This window comes from Salvelinus namaycush, chromosome 23 (genome assembly GCF_016432855.1).
Source record: "Salvelinus namaycush isolate Seneca chromosome 23, SaNama_1.0, whole genome shotgun sequence".
NCBI classification, from domain to species: Eukaryota; Metazoa; Chordata; class Actinopteri; order Salmoniformes; family Salmonidae; genus Salvelinus; species Salvelinus namaycush.
Window position 1 is genome coordinate 10626050 of NC_052329.1, and position 25885 is coordinate 10651934.

Sequence of the window (25885 nt, forward strand, 5' to 3'; positions counted from 1 at the left end):
TTCATCACTCCTCCACTGCTCCAGTGGATTCTCCACTGCTCCAGAGTCCAATGGTGGCGAGCTTTACATCACTCTAGCCGACGCTTGGCATTGCGCATGGGGATGCAACCCATTTTATGAAGCTGCTGTCGAACAGTTATTGTTCTGACGTTGCTTCCGGAGGCAATTTGGAACTCAGTAGTGAGTGTTGCAACCGAGGACAGGTGATTTTTACGCGCTTTAGCTCTCGGTGGTCCCGTTCTGTGAGCTTGTGTGGCCTACCACTTCACAGCTGAGCCGTTGTTGCTCCTAGATGTTTCCACTTCACAATAACAGCACTTACAGTTGACCGGGGAGCTCTAGCAGGGCAGAAATCTAACTAACTGACTTGTTAGAAAGGTGGCGTCCTGTGACTGTGCCATGTTGAAGGTCACTGAGCTCTTCAGTAAGGCCATTCTACTGCCAATGTTTGTCTATGGAGATTGCATGGCTGTGTGCTCGATTTTATACACCTGTCATCAACGGTGTGAAATAGCCAAATCCAATAATTTGAATGGGTGTCCACATACTTTTGTATATATAGTGTATTCAGAGACTATTATCTATGCATAAAACTGAGAGCAATTCCTCATCAATTAGGTTGTTCATTCTCTGGCATAATCAAATCAGGCCATTTTCATAATACTTAATTCAATTAATTCCCCTGATTTAGGTTGAATAAATAAATATCTGTGTCTCTAATTGAAGTGGGATTTTGTGTGCGTGTGTGTACGTGCATGCAGATAAATTGATTCAGAATGTACTACACACACTGTGTACGTGCATGCAGATAACTTGATTCAGAATGTACTACACTGTGTACGTGCATGCAGATAAATTGATTCAGAATGTACTACACACACTGTGTACGTGCATGCAGATAACTTGATTCAGAATGTACTACACTGTGTACGTGCATGCAGATAAATTGATTCAGAATGTACTACACACACTGTGTACGTGCATGCAGATAAATTGATTCAGAATGTACTACACACACTGTGTACGTGCATGCAGATAAATTGATTCAGAATGTACTACACTGTGTACGTGCATGCAGATAAATTGATTCAGAATGTACTACACTGTGTACGTGCATGCAGATAACTTGATTCAGAATGTACTACACACACTGTGTACGTGCATGCAGATAACTTGATTCAGAATGTACTACACACACTGTGTACGTGCATGCAGATAAATTGATTCAGAATGTACTACACACACTGTGTACGTGCATGCAGATAAATTGATTCAGAATGTACTACACACACTGTGTACGTGCATGCAGATAACTTGATTCAGAATGTACTACACACACTGTGTACGTGTCGAGAGAAGTTGTTCAGAATGTTCTCTAAGTGTGAACATCTCTCTGTCTCCCCCCGCATCTGTCACTATGTATGTTTGTCCAACATGTTAGTGATGGTCTGTATCTGAGAACAGCTAGACTGTGTTTACCTGTAAGAATAACAGACTCCTTGTGACGTCTCTCTGTGGTTCTCACTACATCCACTCTTAACCTCAGTCTCCCTCCCCCTTTCTCTCCTCCTAACTCCAAGCTGTGATTGCCGGCTAATCGATGTCTGCTTTGTAGCTCTGGGTCTGTAATGTTTTCTGCTTCCTGTGCATTGTTCCCTGGTCAGAACCAATCTTTAGTTGTATTGGGAGTCTGAAAACCCACAAACAGTTCAGAATGTTTATGTTGTATAACTAACTGTCTATTGGTATTGAGTGGTATTGAGTGGGCTCCTGGCTATAGCTATTGTTGAGCTATTACCATTGTCTTGGAAAAGGCATGGAGAGCTTTAGTCTCTAACGCTCTGACTTTCTTTTTTTCTCTCATTCTTTTTTCTCTCTCTCTTTCTAATAATGTGAAGCATTTTTTGTTGTTGTTTGCTGTAACTGTTCTCTCTATTTCTATATTTCTATATACATACAGTATATCTCCCTCCCCCTCTCTCTCTCTATTTCTCTATTTCTATATACATACAGTATATCTCCCTCCCTCTCTCTCTCTATTTCTATATTTCTATATACATACAGTATATCTCCATCCCTCTCTCTCTCTATTTCTATATTTCTATATACATACAGTATATCTCCCTCCCTCTCTCTCTCTCTATTTCTATATACATACAGTATATCTCCCTCCTTCTCTCTCTCTCTATTTCTATATACATACAGTATATCTCTCTCTCTCTCTCTCTCTATTTCTATATACATACAGTATATCTCCCTCCCTCTCTATTTCTATATACATACAGTATATCTCCCTCCCTCTCTCTCTCTCTATTTCTATATACATACAGTATATCTCCCTCCCTCTCTCTCTCTCTATTTCTATATACATACAGTATATCTCTCTCTCTCTCTCTATTTCTATATACATACAGTATCTCTCTCTCTCTCTCTCTCTCTATTTCTATATACATACAGTATATCTCCCTCCTTCTCTCTCTCTCTATTTCTATATACATACAGTATATCTCCCTCCCTCTCTCTCTCTCTCTATTTCTATATACATACAGTATATCTCTCTCTCTCTCTCTATTTCTATATACATACAGTATATCTCCCTCCTTCTCTCTCTCTCTATTTCTATATACATACAGTATATCTCCCTCCCTCTCTCTCTCTCTATTTCTATATACATACAGTATATCTCCCTCCCTCTCTCTCTCTCTATTTCTATATACATACAGTATATCTCCCTCCCTCTCTCTCTCTATTTCTATATACATACAGTATCTCTCTCTCTCTCTCTCTCTCTATTTCTATATACATACAGTATATCTCCCTCCTTCTCTCTCTCTCTATTTCTATATACATACAATATCTCTCTCTCTCTATTTCTATATACATACAGTATATATCTCTCTCTCTCTATTTCTATATACATAAAGTATATCTCCCTCCCTCTCTCTCTCTCTATTTCTATATACATACAGTATATCTCTCTCTCTCTATTTCTATATACATACAGTTTATCTCCCTCCCTCTCTCTCTCTCTATTTCTATATACATACAGTATATCTCTCTCTCTCTCTCTCTATTTATGTATACATACAGTATATCTCCCTCCCTCTCTCTCTCTATTTCTATATACATACAGTATATCTCCCTCCCTCTCTCTCTCTCTCTTTCTATATACATACAGTATATCTCCCTCCCTCTCTCTCTCTCTATTTCTATATACATACAGTATATCTCTCTCTCTCTCTATTTCTATACACATACAGTATATCTCTCTCTCTCTCTATTTATATATACATACAGTATATCTCCCCCCCTCTCTCTCTCTCTATTTCTATATACATACAGTATATCTCCCTCCCTCTCTCTCTCTATTTCTATATACATACAGTATATCTCCCTCCCTGTCTCTCTCTCTATTTCTATATACATACAGTATATCTCCCTCTCTCTCTCTCTCTCTATTTCTATATACATACAGTATATCTCCCTCCCTCTCTCTCTATTTCTATATACATACAGTATATCTCCCTCCCTCTCTCTCTCTAGTTCTATATACATACAGCATATCTCCCTCTCTCTCTCTCTCTCTATTTCTATATACATACAGTATATCTCCCTCCCTCTCTCTCTCTCTCTATTTCTATATACATACAGTATATCTCTCTCTCTCTCTCTCTCTCTCTATTTCTATATACATACAGTATATCTCCCTCCCTCTCTCTCTCTCTATTTCTATATACATACAGTATATCTCCCTCTCTCTTTCTCTATTTTTTCTTTGACTGTTGTACAAGCAGAGACTAATACGTAGCCAAATGTGAGATGTTGATGAACAAGATGCCAAATTCTGCAGATTTTCTTCCTCATACAGTATAGATATTTGCTACTCATGCTCTTACTATACTCATTTATAATCAGTAATCAATAATGCGCTCTTCCATTTCTGCATCTCCCCTTTCTCTCTCTGTCAATTGCTGTGTTCTTTCTCTCTCTCTTTCTCTCTCTCTTCCCTTTCTCTGTTCTCTTTCTCTCACCTCTCTCCATCTCTCTGTTCTCTCTTTCTCTCACCTCTCTCCATCTCTCTGTTCTCACTGTTCTCTTTCTCTCACCATCTCTGTTCTCTGCTCTCTTTCTCTCACCTCTCTCCATCTCCCTGTTCTCTCTGCTCTCTTTCTCTCACCTCTCACCATCTCTCTGTTCTCTCTGCTCTCTTTCTCTCACCATCTCTCTGTTCTCTGCTCTATTTCTCTCACCTCTCTCCATCTCTCTGTTCTCACTGTTCTCTTTCTCTCACCTCTCTCATCTCTCTGTTCTCTCTGCTCTCTTTCTCTCACCTCTTTCATCTCTCTGTTCTCACTGTTCTCTTTCTCTCACCTCTCACCATCTCTCTGTTCTCTCTGCTCTCTTTCTCTCACCATCTCTCTGTTCTCTGCTCTATTTCTCTCACCTCTCTCCATCTCTCTGTTCTCACTGTTCTCTTTCTCTCACCTCGCTCCATCTCTCTGTTCTCTCTGTTCTCTTTCTCTCACATCTCTCCATCTCTCTGTTCTCTCTGCTCTCTTTCTCTCACCTCTCTCCATCTCTCTGCTCTCTCTGTTCTCTTTCTCTCACATCTCTCCATCTCTCTGTTCTCTTTCTCTCACCTCTCTCCATCTCTCTGTTCTCTCTGTTCTCTTTCTCTCACCTCTCTCCATCTCTCTGTTCTCACTGTTCTCACTGTTCTCTTTCTCTCACCATCTCTCTGTTCTCTCTGCTCTCTTTCTCTCACCTCTCTCCATCTCTCTGTTCTCACTGTTCTCTTTCTCTCACCCCTCTCCATCTCCCTGTTCTCTCTGCTCTCTTTCTCTCACCTCTCTCATCTCTCTGTTCTCACTGTTCTCTTTCTCTCACCTCTTTCCATCTCTCTGTTCTCACTGTTCTCTTTCTCTCACCTCTCACTGTTCTCTTTCTCTCACCTCTCTCCATCTCTCTGTTCTCTCTGTTCTCTTTCTCTCACATCTCTCCATCTCTCTGTTCTCACTGTTCTCTTACCTCTCTCCATCTCCCTGTTCTCTCTGCTCTCTTTCTCTCACCTCTCTCATCTCTCTGTTCTCTCTGCTCTCTTTCTCTCACCTCTTTCATCTCTCTGTTCTCACTGTTCTCTTTCTCTCACCTCTCACCATCTCTCTGTTCTCTTTCTCTCACCATCTCTCTGTTCTCTCTGCTCTATTTCTCTCACCTCTCTCCATCTCTCTGTTCTCACTGTTCTCTTTCTCTCACCTCGCTCCATCTCTCTGTTCTCTCTGTTCTCTTTCTCTCACATCTCTCCATCTCTCTGTTCTCACTGTTCTCTTTCTCTCACCTCTCTCCATCTCCCTGTACACTCTGCTCTCTTTCTCTCACCTCTCTCATCTCTCTGTTCTCTCTGCTCTCTTTCTCTCACCTCTCTCATCTCTCTGTTCTCACTGTTCTCTTTCTCTCACCTCTCACCATCTCTCTGTTCTCTCTGTTCTCTCTGCTCTCTTTCTCTCACCTCTCTCCATCTCCCTGTTCTCTTTCTCTCACCTCTCTCCATCTCTCTGCTCTCACTGTTCTCTTTCTCTCACCTCCTCCATCTCTCTGTTCTCACTGTTCTCTTTCTCTCACATCTCGCCATCTCTCTGTTCTCACTGTTCTCTTTCTCTCACCTCTCTCCATCTCCCTGTACTCTCTGCTCTCTTTCTCTCATCTCTCTGTTCTCTCTGCTCTCTTTCTCTCACCTCTCTCATCTCTCTGTTCTCACTGTTCTCTTTCTCTCACCTCTCACCATCTCTCTGTTCTCTCTGCTCTCTTTCTCTCACCTCTCTCCATCTCCCTGTTCTCTTTCTCTCACCTCTCTCCATCTCTCTGCTCTCACTGTTCTCTTTCTCTCACCTCCTCCATCTCTCTGTTCTCACTGTTCTCTTTCTCTCACCTCTCTCCATCTCTCTGTTCTCTTTCTCTCACCTCTCTCCATCTCTCTGTTCTCTCTGTTCTCTTTCTCTCACATCTCTCCATCTCTCTGTTCTCACTGTTCTCTTTCTCTCACCTCTCTCCATCTCCCTGTTCTCTCTGCTCTCTTTCTCTCACCTCTCTCATCTCTCTGTTCTCTCTGCTCTCTTTCTCTCACCTCTCTCATCTCTCTGTTCTCACTGTTCTCTTTCTCTCACCTCTCACCATCTCTCTGTTCTCTCTGCTCTCTTTCTCTCACCTCTCACCATCTCTGTTCTCTCTGCTCTCTCACCTCTCTCCATCTCTCTGTTCTCACTGTTCTCTTTCTCTCACCTCGCTCCATCTCTGTTCTCTCTGTTCTCTTTCTCTCACATCTCTCCATCTCTCTGTTCTCACTGTTCTCTTTCTCTCACCTCTCACCATCTCTCTGTTCTCTCTGCTCTCTTTCTCTCACCTCTCTCCATCTCCCTGTTCTCTCTGCTCTCTTTCTCTCACCTCTCTCCATCTCTCTGCTCTCACTGTTCTCTTTCTCTCACCTCCTCCATCTCTCTGTTCTCACTGTTCTCTTTCTCTCACCTCTCTCCATCTCTCTGTTCTCTTTCTCTCACCTCTCTCACCTCTCTCCATCTCCCTGTTCTCTCTGCTCTCTTTCTCTCACCTCTCTCCATCTCTCTGCTCTCACTGTTCTCTTTCTCTCACCTCCTCCATCTCTCTGTTCTCACTGTTCTCTTTCTCTCACCTCTCTCCATCTCTCTGTTCTCTTTCTCTCACCTCTCTCCATCTCTCTGTTCTCTTTCTCTCACCTCTCTCCATCTCTCTGCTCTCACTGTTCTCTTTCTCTCACCTCTCTCCATCTCTCTGTTCTCTTTCTCTCAATCTCCCTGTTCTCTCTGCTCTCTTTCTCTCACCTCTCTCCATCTCTCTGTTCTCTCTGCTCTCTTTCTCTCACCTCTCTCAATCTCCCTGTTCTCTCTGCTCTCTTTCTCTCACCTCTCTCCATCTCTCTGTTCTCACTGTTCTCTTTCTCTCACCTCTCTCATCTCTCTGTTCTCTCTGCTCTCTTTCTCTCACCTCTCTCCATCTCTCTGTTCTCTCTGCTCTCTTTCTCTCACCTCTCTCCATCTTTCTGTTCTCACTGCTCTCTTTCTCTCACCATCTCTCTGTTCTCTCTGCTCTCTTTCTCTCACCTCTCTCCATCTTTCTGTTCTCACTGCTCTCTTTCTCTCACCATCTCTGTTCTCACTGTTCTCTTTCTCTCACCATCTCTGTTCTCACTGTTCTCTTTCTCTCACCTCTCTCCATCTCCCTGTTCTCTCTGCTCTCTTTCTCTCACCTCTCACCATCTCTCTGTTCTCTCTGCTCTCTTTCTCTCACCATCTCCCTGTTCTCTCTGTTCTCTTTCTCTCACCATCTCTCTGTTCTCTCTGCTCTCTTTCTCTCACCATCTCTCTGTTCTCTCTGCTCTCTTTCTCTCACCTCTCTCTCAATCTCCCTGTTTCCACTGCCACTGTTCTCTTTCTCTGACTCCCCCCTTCTCTCTATCTCCCTCCTTCCTTCCCTCCCTCAATCCAACTCATTTCAATTCAAGAGGCTTTATTGGCATGGGAAACATATGTTAACATTGCCAAAGCAAGTGAAGTAGATAATAAACAAAAGTGAAATAAATAATAAAAAAATGAACAGTAAACATTACACTCACAGAAGTTCCAAAATAATAAAGACATTACAAATGTCATATCATGTGTATATATACAGTGTTGCAACGATGTGCAAATTGTTAAAATGGAAAATAAATAAACATACAGTTGAAGTCAGAGGTTTACGTACACTTAGGTTGGAGTCATTCAAATGTGTTTTTCAACCACTCCACTAATTTCTTGTTAACTAACTATAGTTTTGGCAAGTCGGTTAGGACATCTACTTTGTGCATGACACAAGTAATTTTTCCAACAATTGTTCACAGACAGATAATTTCACTTATAATTCACTGCATCACAATTCCAGTGGGTCAGAAGTTTACATAGCCTAAGTTGACTGTGCCTTTAAACAGCTTGGAAATGGTTCATGGTTTTAGAAGCTTCTGATAGGCTAATTGGCATAATTTAAGTCAATTAGAGGTGTACCTGTGGATGTATTTCAAGGCCTACTTCAAACTCAGTGCCTCTTTGCTTAACATCATGGGAAAATCAAAAGAAATCAGCCCAAAAAATTGTAGACCTCCACAAGTCTGGTTCATCCTTGGGAGCAATTTCCAAACGCCTGAAGGTACCACGTTCATCTGTACAAACAATAGTACGCAAGTATAAACACCATGGGACCACGCAGTCGTCATACAACTCAGGAAGGAGACGCGTTCTGTCTCCTAGAGATGAACATACGTTGGTGCGAAAAGTGCAAATCAATCCCAGAACAACAGCAAAGGACCATGTGAAGATGCTGGAGGAAACAGGTACAAAAGTATCTATATCCACAGTAAAACGAGTCCTATATCGACATAACCTGAAAGGCCGCTCAGCAAGGAAGAAGCCACTGCTCCAAAACCGCCATAAAAAAGCCAGACTACGGTTTGCAACTGCACATTGGGACAAATATCATACGTTTTGGAGAAATGTCCTCTGGTCTGATGAAACAGAAATGGAACTGTTTGGCCATAATGACCATCGTTATGTTTGGAGGAATAAGGGGGAGGCATGCAAGCCGAAGAACATCATCCCAACCATGAAGCACGGGGGTGGCAGCATCATGTTGTGGGGGTGCTTTGCTGCAGGAGGGACTGGTGCACTTCACAAAATAGATGGCACCATGAGGGTGGAAAATTATGTGGATATTATTATTATTTAAAAAAGAATTCACCTTTATTTAACCAGGTAGGCAAGTTGAGAACACGTTCTCATTTACAATTGCGACCTGGCCAAGATAAAGCAAAGCATTTCGACACATACAACAACACAGAGTTACACATGGAGTAAAACAAACATACAGTTAATAATACAGTAGAAGAATAAGTCAATATACAATGTGAGCAAGTGAGGTGAGATAAGGGAGGTGAAGGCAAAAAAAAGGCCATGGTGGCGAAGTAAATACAATATAGCAAGTAAAACACTGGAATGGTTGATTTGCAGTGGAAGAATGTGCAAAGTAGAGATATAAATAATGGGGTGCAAAGGAGCAAAATAAATAAATAAATAAATACAGTAGGGAAAGAGGTAGTTGTTTGGGCTAAATTATAGATGGGCTATGTACAGGTGCAGTAATCTATGAGCTGCTCTGACAGCTGGTGCTTAAAGCTAGTGGGGGAGATAAGTGTTTCCAGTTTCAGAGATTTTTGTAGTTCGTTCCAGTCATTGGCAGCAGAGAACTGGAAGGAGAGGCGGCCAAAGGATGAATTGGTTTTGGGGGTGACCAGAGAGATATACCTGCTGGAGCGCGTGCTACAGGTGGGTGCTGCTATGGTGACCAGCGAGCTGAGATAAGGGGGGACTTTACCTAGCAGGGTCTTGTAGATGACCTGGAGCCAGTGGGTTTGGCGACGAGTATGAAGCGACGGCCAGCCAACGAGAGTGTACAGGTCGCAGTGGTGGGTAGTATATGGGGCTTTTGTGACAAAACGGATGGCACTGTGATAGACTGCATCCAATTTATTGAGTAGGGTATTGGAGGCTATTTTGTAAATGACATCACCGAAGTCGAGGATTGGTAGGATGGTCAGTTTTACAAGGGTATGTTTGGCAACATGAGTGAAGGATGCTTTGTTGCGGAATAGGAAGCCAATTCTAGATTTAACTTTGGATTGGAGATCTTTGATGTGAGTCTGGAAGGAGAGTTTACAGTCTAACCAGACACCTAGGTATTTGTAGTTGTCCACATATTCTAAGTCAGAGCCGTCCAGAGTAGTGATGTTGGACAGGCGGGCAGGTGCAGGCAGCAATCGGTTGAAGAGCATGCATTTAGTTTTACTTGTATTTAAGAGCAATTGGAGGCCACGGAAGGAGAGTTGTATGGCATTGAAGCTCGCCTGGAGGGTAGTTAACACAGTGTCCAAAGAAGGGCCAGAAGTATACAGAATGGTGTCTTCTGCGTAGAGGTGGATCAGAGACTCACCAGCAGCAAGAGCGACATCATTGATGTATACAGAGAAGAGAGTCGGTCCAAGAATTGAACCCTGTGGCACCCCCATAGAGACTGCCAGAGGCCCGGACAACAGACCCTCCGATTTGACACACTGAACTCTGTCAGAGAAGTAGTTGGTGAACCAGGTGAGGCAATCATTTGAGAAACCAAGGCTGTCGAGTCTGCCGATGAGGATGTGGTGATTGACAGAGTCGAAAGCCTTGGCCAGGTCAATGAATACGGCTGCACAGTATTGTTTCTTATCGATATATTGAAGCAACATCTCAAGACATCAGTCAGGAAGTTAAAGCTTGGTCGCAAATGAGTCTTCCAAATGGACAATGACCACAAGCATACTTCTAAAGTTGTGGCAGAATGGCTTAAGGACAACAAAGTCAAGGTATTGGAGTGGCCATCACAAAGCCCTGACCTCAATCCTATAGAAAATGTGTGGGCAGAACTGAAAAAGCGTGTGCGAGCAAGGAGGCCTACGAACCTGACTTAGTTAAAACCTCTTATGGCTGCAAGCCCGAGGTCGGTACACCTATGACAACATCCCCCACCCCCCCCACACTGATTAGCATCGCTAGCATAGCGTCACAATTAAATAGTAGCATCTAAATATCATTAAATCACAAGTCCAAAACACAAAATGAAAGATACAGATCTTGTGAATAAAGCCACCATTTCAGATTTTTAAAATGTTTTACAGGGAAGACAAAATATGTAAATCTATTAGCTAACCACGTTAGCAAAAGACACCATTTTTCTTTGTCCACCATTTTTTCTCTCCACCAGTAGCTATCACCAATTCGGCCAAATAAAGATATTGATAGCCACTAACCAAGAAAAAACCTCATCAGATGACAGTCTGATAACATATTTATTGTATAGGATAGGTTTTGTTAGAAAAATGTGCATATTTCAGGTATAAATCATAGTTTACAATTGCACCCACCATCACAACTCGACTAGAATAAATACACTGAGCAACGTGTATTACCTAATTACTAATCATAAAACATTTCTTAAAAATACACAGCTCACAGCAATGGAAAGACACAGATCTTGTGAATTCAGACAATATTTCAGATGTTCTAAGTGTTTTACAGCGAAAACACAATAAATCGTTATATGTGCAAACGTTACCAGAGCATTGATTCTAGCCAAAGAGAGCGATAACGTAATCATCGCCAAAATATATTAATTTTTTCACTAACCTTCTCAGAATTCTTCCGATGACACTCCTGTAACATCATATTACAACATACATATAGAGTTTGTTCGAAAATGTGCATATTTAGCCACAAAAAAACGTGGTTATACAATGACAAAACTAGCAAAACTAGCCTGAAAATGTCGGGCGCCATATTTGACAGTGATCTTGTCTCATGATTAACTATTCATAAACTTGACTAAAAAAAATATAAGTTGGACAGCTATCGAAAGACAAATTAGTTCTTAATGCAATCGCTGAATTACATTTCTAAAATTATCCTTACTGTGCAATACAGGGTTCGCCAAGCGAAGCTATACCAAAGAAAATGGCGGAATATGCGTTTAAATTTTTTTGACAGAACAACGATTTATCATCTTAAATATTTCTTACTATGAGGTGATCTTCCATCAGAATCTTGGGCAATGTATCCTTTCTTGGGTCTAATCTTCTTTTGGTCGAAAGATGTCCTCTTGTCCGTCGAAATGCCCACTAACGTTCGACCGGTACTGGAAACGTGCCCAAAGCTTCAAAGTGCATCACTAAGAATTGCCTCAAAATCGCACTAAACGGATATAAATTGCTATAAAACGGTTTAAATTAACTACCTTATGATGTCTTTAACACCTATAACGAGTAAAAACATGACCGGCGAAATATTACTGGCTAAACCCAAGCTTGGAAAGAGAGCAGGTCCAACGTCCATCGTGCGTCAGGCGCAGCAGGAAAAGAACGGTACATCCGGTCTTTGGCTTTATACAGGCCCTGATTGCGCAATCGACTCCATTCAAATTGTCACCTCTTACTGACATCTAGAGGAAGGCGTGGGCAGTGTTTGTATCCTCATAGGATTTACAGGGACTTTAAAACTGACCTGGGACCAGAGGCCAACATTTCTGAAATCTCACTCCATATCAGGAAAAGTGCTGTAGAATGAGTTCTGTTCCACTCAGAGACATAATTCAAACGGCTATAGAAACTAGAGAGTGTTTTCTATCCAATAATAACAATAATATGCATATTGTACGAGCAAGAATTGAGTACGAGGCCGTTTGAAATGGGCACCTTAAACAGAGCTACTCAATACTGCCCCTGCAGCCATAAAAAGTTAAACCAGCTCTGTCAGGAGCAGTGGAAGGCTAACCAAAACGTTTGACCCAAGTTAAACAATTTAAAGGCAATGCTACCAAATACTGATTGAGTGCATGTAAATTTCTGACCCACTGGAAATGTGATGAAATAAATAAAAGCTGAAATAAATCGTTCTCTCTACTATTATTCTGACATTTCACATTCTTAAAATAAAGTGGTGATCCTAACTGACCCCAGACAGGGAATTTCTACTAGGAAAAAATGTCAGGAATTGTGAAAAACTGAGATTAAATGTATTTGGCTAAGGTGTATGTAAACTTCCAACTTCAACTGTAAATATGGGTTGTATTTACAATGGTGTTTGTTCTTCACTGGTTGCCCTTTGGCAACAGGTCACAAATATCGCTGCTGTGATGGCACACTGTAGCATTTCACCCAGTAGATATGGGAGTTTATCAAAATCGGGGTTGCTTTCAAATTCTTTGTGGATCTGTGTAATCTGAGGGAAATGTGTCTCTAATATGGTCATACATTTGGCAGGAGGTTAAAAAGTGCAGCTCAATTTCCACCTCATTTTGTAGGCAGTGTGCACATAGCCTGTCTTCTCTTGCGAGCCATGTCTGCCTACGGTGGCCTTTCTCAATAGCAAGGCTACGCTCACTTAGTCTGTACATAGTCAAAGATTTCCTTAAGTTTGGGTCAGTCACAGTGGTCAGGTATTTTTTATTTGATTTTTATTTCACCTTTATTTAACCAGGTAGGCTAGTTGAGAACAAGTACTCGTTTACAACTGCGACCTGGCCAAGATAAAGCAAAGCAGTGCGACACAAACAACACAGAGTTACACATGGAATAATCAAGCGAACAGTCAATAACACAATAGAAAAAAAGAAAGTCTATATACAGTGTGTGCAAATGGTGTGAGGAGGTAGTTGCGAATTAATTACAATTTAGCAAATTAACACTTGAGTGATAGATGTGCAGATGATGATGTGCAAGTAGAAATACTGGTGTGCAAAAGAGCAGAAAAGTAAATAAAAACAATATGGGGATGAGGTAGGTAGATTAGATGGGCTATTTACATATGGGCTATGTACAGCTGTAGCGATCGGTTAGCTGCTCAGATAGCTGATGTTTAAAGTTAGTGAGGGAAATATAAGTCTCCAGCTTCAGCGATTTTTGCAATTCGTTCCAGTCATTGGCAGCAGAGAACTGGAAGGAAAGGCGGCCAAAGCAGGTGTTAGCTTTGGGGATGACCAGTGAGATATACCTGCTGGAGCGCGTGCTATGGGTGGGTGTTGTTATCGTGACCAGTGAGCTGAGATAAGGCGGAGCTTTACCTAGCAAAGACTTATAGATGACCTGGAGGAATATGTAGTGGACGGCCAGCCGACTACAGCATACATGTCGCAGTGGTAGGTGGTATATGGGGCTTTGGTGACAAAACGGATGGCACAGTGAATTTGTTGTGTATAGTGTTGGAGGCTATTTTGTAAATGACATCGCAGAAGTCGAGGATCGGTAGGATAGTCAGTTCTACGAGGGTATGTTTGGCGGCGTGAGTGAGTGAAGGAGGCTTTGTTGCGAAATAGGAACCTGATTCTAGATGTAATTTTGGATTGGAGATGTTTAATATGAGTCTGGAAGGAGAGTTTACAGTCTAGCCAGACACCAAGGTATTTGTAGTTGTCCACATATTCTAAGTCAGAACTGTTCAGAGTAGAGATGCTAGTCGGGCGGGTGGGTGCGGGCAGCGAACGGTTGAAAAGCATGCATTTAGTATTCTGCCACTGTGTACTCTCTGTTTAGGGCCAAATAGCATTATAGTTTGCTCTGTTTTTTTTGTGAATTCTTTCCAATGTGTCAAGCAATTATCTTTTTGTTTTTTCATGATTTGGTTGGGTCTAATTGTGTTGCTGTCCTGGGGCTCTGTAGGGTCTGTTTGTGCTTGTGAACAGAGCCCCAGGACCAGCTTTCTTAGGGGACTTTTTTCCAGGTTCATCTCTCTGTAGGTGATGGCTTTGTTATGGAAGGTTTGGGAATCGCTTCCTTTTAGGTGGTTGTGGAATTTAACATCTCTTTCTGGATCTTGATCATTAGCGGGTATCGGCCTAATTCTGCTCTGCATGCTTTATTTGGTGTTTTACATTGTACACTGAGGATATTTTTGCAGAATTCTGCAAGCAGAGTCTCAATTTGGTGTTTGTCCCATTTTGTGAATTCATGGTTGCTGAGCGGACCCCAGACCTCACAACCATCAAGGGCAATGGGTTCTAAAACTGATTCAAGTATGTTTAGCCAGATCCTAATTGGTATGTCGAATTCTATGTTCCTTTAATTGGCATAGAATGCCCTTCTTGCCTTGTCTCTCAGATCTTCCACAACTTTGTGGAAGTTACCTGTGGCGCTGATGTTTAGGCCAAGGTATGTATAGTTTTTTGTGTGCTCTAGGGCAATGGTGTTTAGATGGAATTTGTATTTGTGGTACTGGTAACTGGACCATTTTTGGAACACCAGTATTTTGGTCTTACTGAGATTTACTGTCAGGGTACAGGTCTGGCAGAATCTGTGCAGAAGATCTAGGTGCTGCTGTACACCCTCCTTGATTGGTGACAGAAGCACCAGATCTGTCACGATTGTCGTATGGAATGGACCAAGGCGCAGCGTGGTATGCATACATTCTCTTTTAATGAATGAACACTGAACAAAAAACAACAAAATCAACGAACGAAACGTGAAGCTATACAAATGGTGCTGACAGGCAAATAACATAGACAAGATCCCACAAGCAAAAATTAGGAAAATGGCTACGTAGATATGATCCCCAATCAGAGACAACGATAAACAGCTGCCTCTGATTGGAAACCATATTAGGCCACCATAGAAATAGAAAACACCTAAAAGACCCACCCAAGTCACTATCACACCCCAACCAACACAGAGAATAAACAGCTTACTATGGTCAGGGCGTGACAGTATCCCCCCCAAAGGTGCGGACTCCGACCGCAAAACCTGACTCAATAGGGGAGGGTCCGGGTGGGCATCTATGATGGATGACACAGGGCGTCGGGGGCGGCTCCGGTGCGGGTCGCATCGCCGGAAGCTCCGGACTGTGGATCGTCACCGGAGGAACTGGACCGTAGATCGTCGCAGGAGGCTCTGGATTGAGAACCCCTGCTGTAGGCTCTGGACTGCCGACCGTCGCTGGAGGCTCTGGCCCGCCGACCGTCGCTGGAGAACCGGACTGTGGATCATCGCCGGAGGCTCTGAACTGGGAACCACCACTGGAGGCTCCGGACTGCAAATCGTTTCCGGAGAATCTGGACTGGGAACCCGCGCTGGAGGCTCTGGACTGCAGCTCGTCGCTAAAGACTCCGGACTGGGGACCGTCGCTGGAGGCTCCGGACTGGGGACCGTCGCTGGAGGCTCCGGACTGGGGACCGTCGCTGGAGGCTCCGGACTGGGGACCGTCGCTGGAGGCTCCGGACTGTGGACCGTCTCAGGAGGTTCCGGACTGTGGACCGTCTCAGGAGGTTCCGGACTGTGGACCGTCTCAGGAGGTTCCGGACTGTGGACCGTCTCAGGAGGTTCCGGACTGTGGACCGTCTCAGGAGGTTCCGGACTGTGGACCGTCTCAGGAGGTTCCGGACTGTGGACCGTCTCAGGAGGTTCCGGACTGTGGACCGTCTCAGGAGGTTCCGGACTGTGGACCGTCTCAGGAGGTTCCGGACTGTGGACCGTCTCAGGAGGTTCCGGACTGTGGACCGTCGCTGGAGGTTCCGGACTGTGGACCGTCGCTGGAGGCTCTGAACGGGGAACCACTACTGGAGGCTCCGGACTGCAAATCGTTGCCGGAGAATCCGGACTGGGAACCCGCGTTGGAGAATCCGGACTGGGAACCCGCGTTGGAGGCTCCGGACTGGGAACCCGCGTTGGAGGCTCCGGACTGGGGACCGTCGCTGGAGGCTCCGGACTGGGGACCGTCGCTGGAGGCTCCGGACTGGGGACCGTCGCTGGAGGCTCCGGACTGGGGACCGTCGCTGGAGGCTCCGGACTGGGGACCGTCGCTGGAGGCTCCGGACTGGGGACCGTCGCTGGAGGCTCCGGACTGGGGACCGTCGCTGGAGGCTCCGGACTGGGGACCGTCTCAGGAGGCTCCGGACTGTGGACCGTCTCAGGAGGCTCCGGACTGTGGACCGTCTCAGGAGGCTCCGGACTGTGGACCGTCTCAGGAGGTTCCGGACTGTGGACCGTCTCAGGAGGTTCCGGACTGTGGACCGTCTCAGGAGGTTCCGGACTGTGGACCGTCTCAGGAGGTTCCGGACTGTGGACCGTCTCAGGAGGTTCCGGACTGTGGACCGTCTCAGGAGGTTCCGGACTGTGGACCGTCTCAGGAGGTTCCGGACTGTGGACCGTCTCAGGAGGTTCCGGACTGTGGACCGTCTCAGGAGGTTCCGGACTGTGGACCGTCTCAGGAGGTTCCGGACTGTGGACCGTCTCAGGAGGTTCCGGACTGTGGACCGTCTCAGGAGGTTCCGGACTGTGGAACTGTCGCCGGAAGCTCTGGATTGGGAACTGTCGCCGGAAGCTCTGGACTGGGAACTGTCGCCGGAAGCTCTGGACTAGGAACTGTCGTCGGAAGCTCTGGACTGGGAACTGTCGCCGGCAGCTCTGGACTGGGAACTGTCGCCGGCAGCTCTGGACTGGGAACTGTCGCCGGCAGCTCTGGACTGGGAACTGTCGCCGGCAGCTCTGGACTGGGAACTGTCGCCGGCAGCTCTGGACTGGGAACTGTCGCCGGCAGCTCTGGACTGGGAACTGTCGCCGGCAGCTCTGGACTGGGAACTGTCGCCGGCAGCTCTGGACTGGGAACTGTCGCCAGAAGCTCTAGTCTGTGGAGGCGCACTGGAGGCCTGATGCGTGGGACCGGTACAGGTGGCACCGGGCTGATGACACGCACCTCAGGGCGTGTGCGGGAAAGAGGCACAGGACGTACTGGACTGTGGAGGCGCACTGGAGACCTGATGCATGGAACCGGTACAGGTGATACCGGGCTGATGACACGCACCTCAGGGCGAGTGTGGAGAGGAGGCACAGGACGTACTGGACTGTGGAGGCGCACTGGAGGTCTAGAGCGCAGAGCTGGCACAACCCTTCCTGACTGGATGCTCACTCCAGCCCGGCAAGTGCGGGAAGCTAGCACAGGACACACTGGGCTGTGAAGGCGCACTGGAGACCTGATGCGTGGGACCGGTACAGGTGGCACCGGGCTGATGACACGCACCTCAGCACGCCCGCTCTGCAGCGCTCTCAATGCCAGCACCTCTCTCCGGAATCTTGCGTCGAGCTCCTCACTCGACTCCCTGACTGGCTCTGGTTCACTCCTCGGCTCCGCCGACTGCTCTGTGGCCTTCCTCCCCGACGTCGTTGCTGTCCTCTCATGTTCCTAGGCGACTCCCGCCAAGGAAGGCGATCCTGTCCTGCCAGGATTTCCTCCCAAGTCCAGGATCCCTTCCCATCCAGGATTTCTTCCCAAGTCCAGGATACTTCCTCCTCCTGGGCACGCTGCTTGGTCCTTTGTTGGTGGGATCTTCTGTCACGATCGTCGTATGGAATGGACCAAGGAGCAGCGTGGTATGCGTACATTCTCTTTTAATGAATGAAACCTGAACAGAACACAACAAAATCAACAAACGAAACGTGAAGCTATACAAATGGTGCTGACAGGCAAATAACATAGACAAGAACCCACAAGCAAAAATTAGGAAAATGGCTACGTAGATATGATCCCCAATCAGAGACAACGATAAACAGCTGCCTCTGATTGGAAACCATATTAGGCCACCATAGAAATAGAAAACACCTAGAAGACCCACCCAAGTCACTATCACACCCCAACCAACACAGAGAATAAACAGCTTACTATGGTCAGGGCGTGACAGTATCCCCCCCAAAGGTGCGGACTCCGACCGCAAAACCTGACTCAATAGGGGAGGGTCCGGGTGGGCATCTATGATGGATGACACAGGGCGTCGGGGGCGGCTCCGGTGCGGGTCGCATCGCCGGAAGCTCCGGACTGTGGATCGTCACCGGAGGAACTGGACCGTAGATCGTCGCAGGAGGCTCTGGATTGAGAACCCCTGCTGTAGGCTCTGGACTGCCGACCGTCGCTGGAGGCTCTGGCCCGCCGACCGTCGCTGGAGAACCGGACTGTGGATCATCGCCGGAGGCTCTGAACTGGGAACCACCACTGGAGGCTCCGGACTGCAAATCGTTTCCGGAGAATCTGGACTGGGAACCCGCGCTGGAGGCTCTGGACTGCAGCTCGTCGCTAAAGACTCCGGACTGGGGACCGTCGCTGGAGGCTCCGGACTGGGGACCGTCGCTGGAGGCTCCGGACTGGGGACCGTCGTTGAAGGCTCCGGACTGGGGACCGTCGTTGAAGGCTCCGGACCGTCTCAGGAGGTTCCGGACTGTGGACCGTCTCAGGAGGTTCCGGACTGTGGACCGTCTCAGGAGGTTCCGGACTGTGGACCGTCTCAGGAGGTTCCGGACTGTGGACCGTCTCAGGAGGTTCCGGACTGTGGACCGTCTCAGGAGGTTCCGGACTGTGGACCGTCTCAGGAGGTTCCGGACTGTGGACCGTCTCAGGAGGTTCCGGACTGTGGACCGCCTCAGGAGGTTCCGGACTGTGGACCGTCTCAGGAGGTTCCGGACTGTGGACCGTCTCAGGAGGTTCCGGACTGTGGATCGTCTCAGGAGGTTCCGGACTGTGGATCGTCTCAGGAGGTTCCGGACTGTGGACCGTCGCTGGAGGCTCTGAACGGGGAACCACTACTGGAGGCTCCGGACTGCAAATCGTTGCCGGAGAATCTGGACTGGGAACCCGCGTTGGAGGCTCCGGACTGGGGACCGTCGCTGGAGGCTCCGGACTGGGGACCGTCGCTGGAGGCTCCGGACTGGGGACCGTCTCAGGAGGTTCCGGACTGTGGACCGTCTCAGGAGGTTCCGGACTGTGGACCGTCTCAGGAGGTTCCGGACTGTGGACCGTCTCAGGAGGTTCCGGACTGTGGAACGTCGCCGGAAGCTCTGGATTGGGAACTGTCGCCGGAAGCTCTGGACTGGGAACTGTCGCCGGAAGCTCTGGACTGGGAACTGTCGCCGGAAGCTCTGGACTGGGAACTGTCGCCGGAAGCTCTGGACTAGGAACTGTCGTCGGCAGCTCTGGACTGGGAACTGTCGCCGGCAGCTCTGGACTGGGAACTGTCGCCGGCAGCTCTGGACTGGGAACTGTCGCCGGCAGCTCTGGACTGGGAACTGTCGCCGGCAGCTCTGGACTGGGAACTGTCGCCGGCAGCTCTGGACTGGGAACTGTCGCCGGCAGCTCTGGACTGGGAACTGTCGCCAGAAGCTCTAGTCTGTGGAGGCGCACTGGAGGCCTGATGCGTGGGACCGGTACAGGTGGCACCGGGCTGATGACACGCACCTCAGGGCGTGTGCGGGAAAGAGGCACAGGACGTACTGGACTGTGGAGGCGCACTGGAGACCTGATGCATGGAACCGGTACAGGTGATACCGGGCTGATGACACGCACCTCAGGGCGAGTGTGGAGAGGAGGCACAGGACGTACTGGACTGTGGAGGCGCACTGGAGGTCTAGAGCGCAGAGCTGGCACAACCCTTCCTGACTGGATGCTCACTCCAGCCCGGCAAGTGCGGGAAGCTAGCACAGGACACACTGGGCTGTGAAGGCGCACTGGAGACCTGATGCGTGGGACCGGTACAGGTGGCACCGGGCTGATGACACGCACCTCAGCACGCCCGCTCTGCAGCGCTCTCAATGCCAGCACCTCTCTCCGGAATCTTGCGTCGAGCTCCTCACTCGACTCCCTGACTGGCTCTGGTTCACTCCTCGGCTCCGCCGACTGCTCTGTGGCCTCCCTCCCCGACGTCGTTGCTGTCCTCTCATGTTCCTAGGCGACTCCCGCCAAGGAAGGCGATCCTGTCCTGCCAGGATTTCCTCCCAAGTCCAGGATCCCTTCCCATCCAGGATTTCTTCCCAAGTCCAGGATACTTCCTCCTCCTGGGCACGCTGCTTGGTCCTTTGTTGGTGGGATCTTCTGTCACGATCGTCGTATGGAATGGACCAAGGAGCAGCGTGGTATGCGTACATTCTCTTTTAATGAATGAAACCTGAACAGAACACAACAAAATCAACAAACGAAACGTGAAGCTATACAAATAGTGCTGACAGGCAACTAAACATAGACAAGAACCCACAAACACAAATGAGGAAAATGGCCACCTAAATATGATCCCCAATCAGAGACAACGATAAACAGCTGCCTCTGATTGGGAACCATATCAGGCCACCATAGAAATAGAAAACACCTAGAAGACCCACCCAAGTCACTATCACACCCCAACCAACACAGAGAAGAAACAGCTTACTATGGTCAGGGCGTGACAATATCATCAGCAAACAGTAGACATTTGACTTCAGATTCTAGTAGGGTGAGGCCGGGTGCCGCAGACTTTTCTAGTGCACTCGCCAATTCGTTGAAATATATGTTGAAGAGGGTGGGGCTTAAAACCTCTTGAGCCTATGGGGGGTGCTATTTCGACTTTGGAAAAATGTGTTCCCAAATTAAACTGCCTCGTACTCAATTCTTGCTCGTACAATATGCATATTATTATTACTATTGGATAGAAAACACTCTCTAGTTTCTAAAACCGTTTGAATTATTTCTCTGAGTGAAACAGAACTCATTCTGCAGCACTTTTCCTGTCAGGGAGTGAGATTTCAGAAATCGAGGTCCCTGTTCTGAGGTCAGTTTATAAGTCCCCATGTAAGCCATCGGGCTACATGCACTGCATACGTCTTCCTCTAGATGTCAGTAAGCGGGGAGAATTTGAATGGAGTGGATTGCGCAATCTGGGACCTTATATAAGACCCTGGAGCGGAAGTACCGTCCTTTTCAACGTTGCGCCTGGCGCAGTAGGGACATCAGAGTGGCCTCCTGTCAAGCTTTCGTTTTGCCAGTTCTATATCTCCGGTCATGTTTTTATTCGTTATAGTTGTTAAAGACATCATAAGGTAGTTAATTTAAACCGACTTATAGCAATTTATATCAGTTTATTGCGATTTTCTGGCATTTCTTTGTGACGCGCTTTCAAGAGTTGGACACCTTTCCGGCACATGCCGAACGTTAGCGGCTATTTCGACAGGACAAGAGGACAGCTTTCAACCAAAAGACGATTGTTCTGGACAAAGGACACCTTTCCCAAGATTCTGATGGGAGGTCATCAAAAAGTAAGAACTATTTATGCTGATAAATCGTTGTTCTGTTGAAAAATGTTAAATGCATAAGCCGCCATTAATTTCAGTGTAGCCTTGCTTTAGCGCACGATGTATTGCGCAATAACGTTAATTTTAAAAATGTTACAAAGCGATTGCATTAAGAACTAATTTGTCTTTCATTTGCTGTCCACCCTGTATTTTTTAGTCAAGTTTATGATTATTTATTGATTAGAATAGGTGACTCTCCAAGATGGCGCCCGACATTTTCTGGGCAGCTTGGCAACTTTTCTCATTGTATAACCACGATTTGTGCCGCTAAATATGCACATTTTCGAACAAACTCTATATGCATTGTGTAATATGATGTTATAGGACTGTCATCTGAAGAATTCTGAGCAGGTCAGTGAAAAAATTAATATATTTTGGTGGTGAATACGTTATCGCTATGTTTGGCTGGAATCAATGCTGTTGTGTGGTTTGCTACTGTGCTAAGCTAATATAACGCTATATTGTGTTTTCGCTGTAAAACACTTAGAAAATCTGAAATATTGTCTGGATTCACAAGATCTGTGTCTTTCAATTGCTGTACGCTGTGTATTTTTAAGAAATGTTTTATGATGAGTAATTATGTAATACACGTTGCTCTCTGTAGTTATTCTAGTCGAGTTGTGATGGTGGCTGCAATGGTAAACTATGATTTATACCTGAAATATGCACATTTCTCTAACAAAACATATGCTATACAATAAATATGTTATCAGACTGTCATCTGATGAATTTGTTTCTTGGTTAGTGGCTATTTATATCTTTATTTGGTCGAATTTGTGATAGCTACTGATGGAGTAAAAAACTGGTGGAGTAAAAAAAATGGTGTCTTTTGCTAACGTGGTTAGCTAATAGATTTACATATTGTGTCTTCCCTGTAAAACATTTTAAAAATCAGAAATGATGTCTGGATTCACAAGATGTGTATCTTTCATTTGGTGTCTTGGACTTGTGATTTAATGATATTTAGATGCTAGTATTTACTTGTGACGCTATGCTAGGCTATGCTAGTCAGCTTTTTTACTGGTGGGGGTGCTCCCGGATCCGGGTTTGGGAGGAACTAGAAGTTAAGCTGCATCCCTGTCTCACCCTACGGCCCTGTGGGAAGAAACGTGTGTGTTTTTTGCCTATTTTAACACACTTGTTGTTTGTGTACATGGATTCTATAATGTCGTATGTTTTTCCACCAACACTACTTTCCATCAATTTGTATAGCAGACCCTCACACCAAATTGAGTTGAAGGCTTTTTTTAAATCAACAAAGCATGAGAAGACTTTGCTTGGTTTTGGTTTGTTTGTTTGTCAATTAGGGTGTGCAGGGTGAATATGTGGTCTGTCATAGGATCATTTGGTAAACATCCAATTTGACATTTGCTCAGTACATTGTTTTCACTGAGGAAATGTACGAGTCTGCTGTTAATGATAATGCAGAGTATTTTCCCAAGGTTGCTGTTGACATATCCCACGGTAGTTATTGGGGTCATATTTGTCTCCACTTTTGTGGATTGGGGTGATCAGTCCTTGGTTCCAAATATTGGGGAAGATGCCAGAGCTAAGGATGATGTTAAAGAGTTTTAGTATAGCCAAATGGAATTTGTTGTCTGTATATTTTATCATTTCATTGAGGATACCATAAACACCACAGGCCTTTTTGGGTTGGAGGGGTTGTATTTTGACCTGCAGTTCATTCAATGTAATTGGTGAATCCAGTGGGTTCTGGTAGTCTTTAATAGTTGATTCTAAGATTTGTATTTGATCATGTATATGTTTTTGCTTTTTGTTCTTTGTTATAGAGCCAAAAAGATTGGAGAAGTGGTTTACCCATACATCTCTGTTTTGGATAGATAATTCTTTGTTTAGTGTTTTCCAATTTTCCCAGAAGTGGTTAGAGTCTATGGATTCTTTTTTACATTGAGCTGATATCTGACGTGTTGTTCCTTCTTTTTCCGTAGTGTATTTCTGTATTGTATACTCCCTCCCACCTCCCTGTCCCCCTCACTCACTCTCTCTACCTTTCTTTCTCCTCCTCCCTCCCTCTTTCTTTTTATTGTTATGGAGTGGAGCAGCTGCAACTCTCCACTCCTGCTCTGGGGTACACAGGCACACACAGGCACACAGGCACACAGGCACACACACACACACACACACACACACACACACACACACACACACACACACACACACACACACACACACACACACACAGGCACACACACAGGCACACACACACACACACACAGGTATGTACGTACGCACACACAGACGTAGGTATGTACGTACACACACACTTGCAAGGACACAAGTAAGAACACAACTGCATTCAAGACCATAAACTCACACTTGCCTTACTGTAAACAGCCATCACACCTCCACATCCACACACACCCACAAAGCGGTAGATCTGTTATGGTCAGAGTTTGTACTTAAGTAAACAGCCTCTTCATGGTGACAGAGCAGGATTCCCCGGGGCTAGCGAGGACACAGCTGAATTAACTAGCAGATGACCTGGAGACACACACACATGTACACACACACGTACGCATTGACGTACGCATTTGGACATGCACATTATTTATAATTTCATGAGATAGTGACAGGGTAGTCAGTATTCAGATGATCCCAAAGAGACTGACAACATTGAGTCAGAGTTTTAATTTGAAAGAGGTCTGTTCTAATGTGCATAATAAACACAAATAATTGTCTGAGAGCAGCCAGATTAGTTTTTAATTTAATGTTCTCAAAACAAAATCCTCCCACAAATAGAGTAATACACATTAATGAGATTTCATGGTGCTTAGTGTGGGACAATGAGCGTGTGTGTGTTTTTTTCAGTGTGTGTGTGTGTGTGTGTGTGTGCTTGGGTCTAAATTCTCTTTCATTAGCTGTTTCATGAGCTCACGCTACCTGATCAGCAATAAACTACACACACGCATGCTCACACACACACACACACACACACACACACACACACACACACACACACACACACACACACACACACACACACACACACACTCACACTCTCACACTCTCACACTCTCACACTCTCACACTCTCACACCGGCAAAGAAAGAAGGTGAGGTTGCCTTTGGGGGTGACTAACTCAGCCCCTCCTCTCTCCATTCTTTATTTTGTCTCTCCCTCCTCTCTCTCCCCCCTGTCTCTCTCCCTCCTCTCTCTTTCCCTCCTCTCTCTTTCCCTCCTCTCTCTTTCCCTCCTCTCTCTTTCCTTGCCTTTGTTTTGGAGATTCAACTTTAATTCTGAGCCTCTTGCCCTTGGTGGATGAGGATGATCATGATGAATAATGGATGGAATCACATTCATGTGTACAGTATGTAGATGCATGAAGGATGGTCCTGGAGATATGCGGTGAACCTTTCTGTCGAGTCCCTCTTATAAAACAGCTTGATTAGACAAGGTCATGTTCATTAACCATACTACTCCTGTGCTATAGATTGAGTGTCTGATCCTGATCATTGACAGTGAAACTAACGCAGCTATTTTCATCCTCTAAATGCTGCCATTTGGAAATCTTGTCTGTGCATCACCTCTCACAGTGGAGTATATAGGATCATCTGTTCATCTTTCTTTCCCTCTTTCTTTCTCTGTCTCCTTCTCTTCCTCTGCCTCTCTGTCTCTGTCTGTCTCTCTCTCTCTCTCTCCCTCTCTGTCTTTCCTACTTTCCTTCGTTCTTTATTTATTTCCCTCTCTCTCTTTCTCTCTCTTCTCCCTCTCTCTACCCCCCCTCTCTCTCTCTCTACCTCTCCATCTCTCTCTGCCCCTGTCTCCCTCTCTCTACCCCCCTCTCCCTCTCTCTACCTCTCCATCTCTCTCTGCCTCTGCCTCTCTCTGTCTCCCTCTCTCTACCCCCTCTCTCCCTCTCGCTACCTCTCCATCTCTCTCTGCCTCTGTCCCTCTCTCTGTATGTATCCCTCTCTCTACCCCCCCCCCCCACCCAATCTCTACCCCCCCACCCCCTCTCTCTGTATGTATCCCTCTCTGTATGTATCCCTCTCTCTAACCCTCCCACCCAATCTCTACCCCCCACCCCCTCTCTCTGTATGTATCCCTCTCTCTACCCCCCACCCGCTCTCTACCCCCACCCCCTCTCTCTACCCCCCTCTCTCTCTCTCTACCTCTCCATCTCTCTCTGCCTCTGTCTCTCTCTCTCTGTAT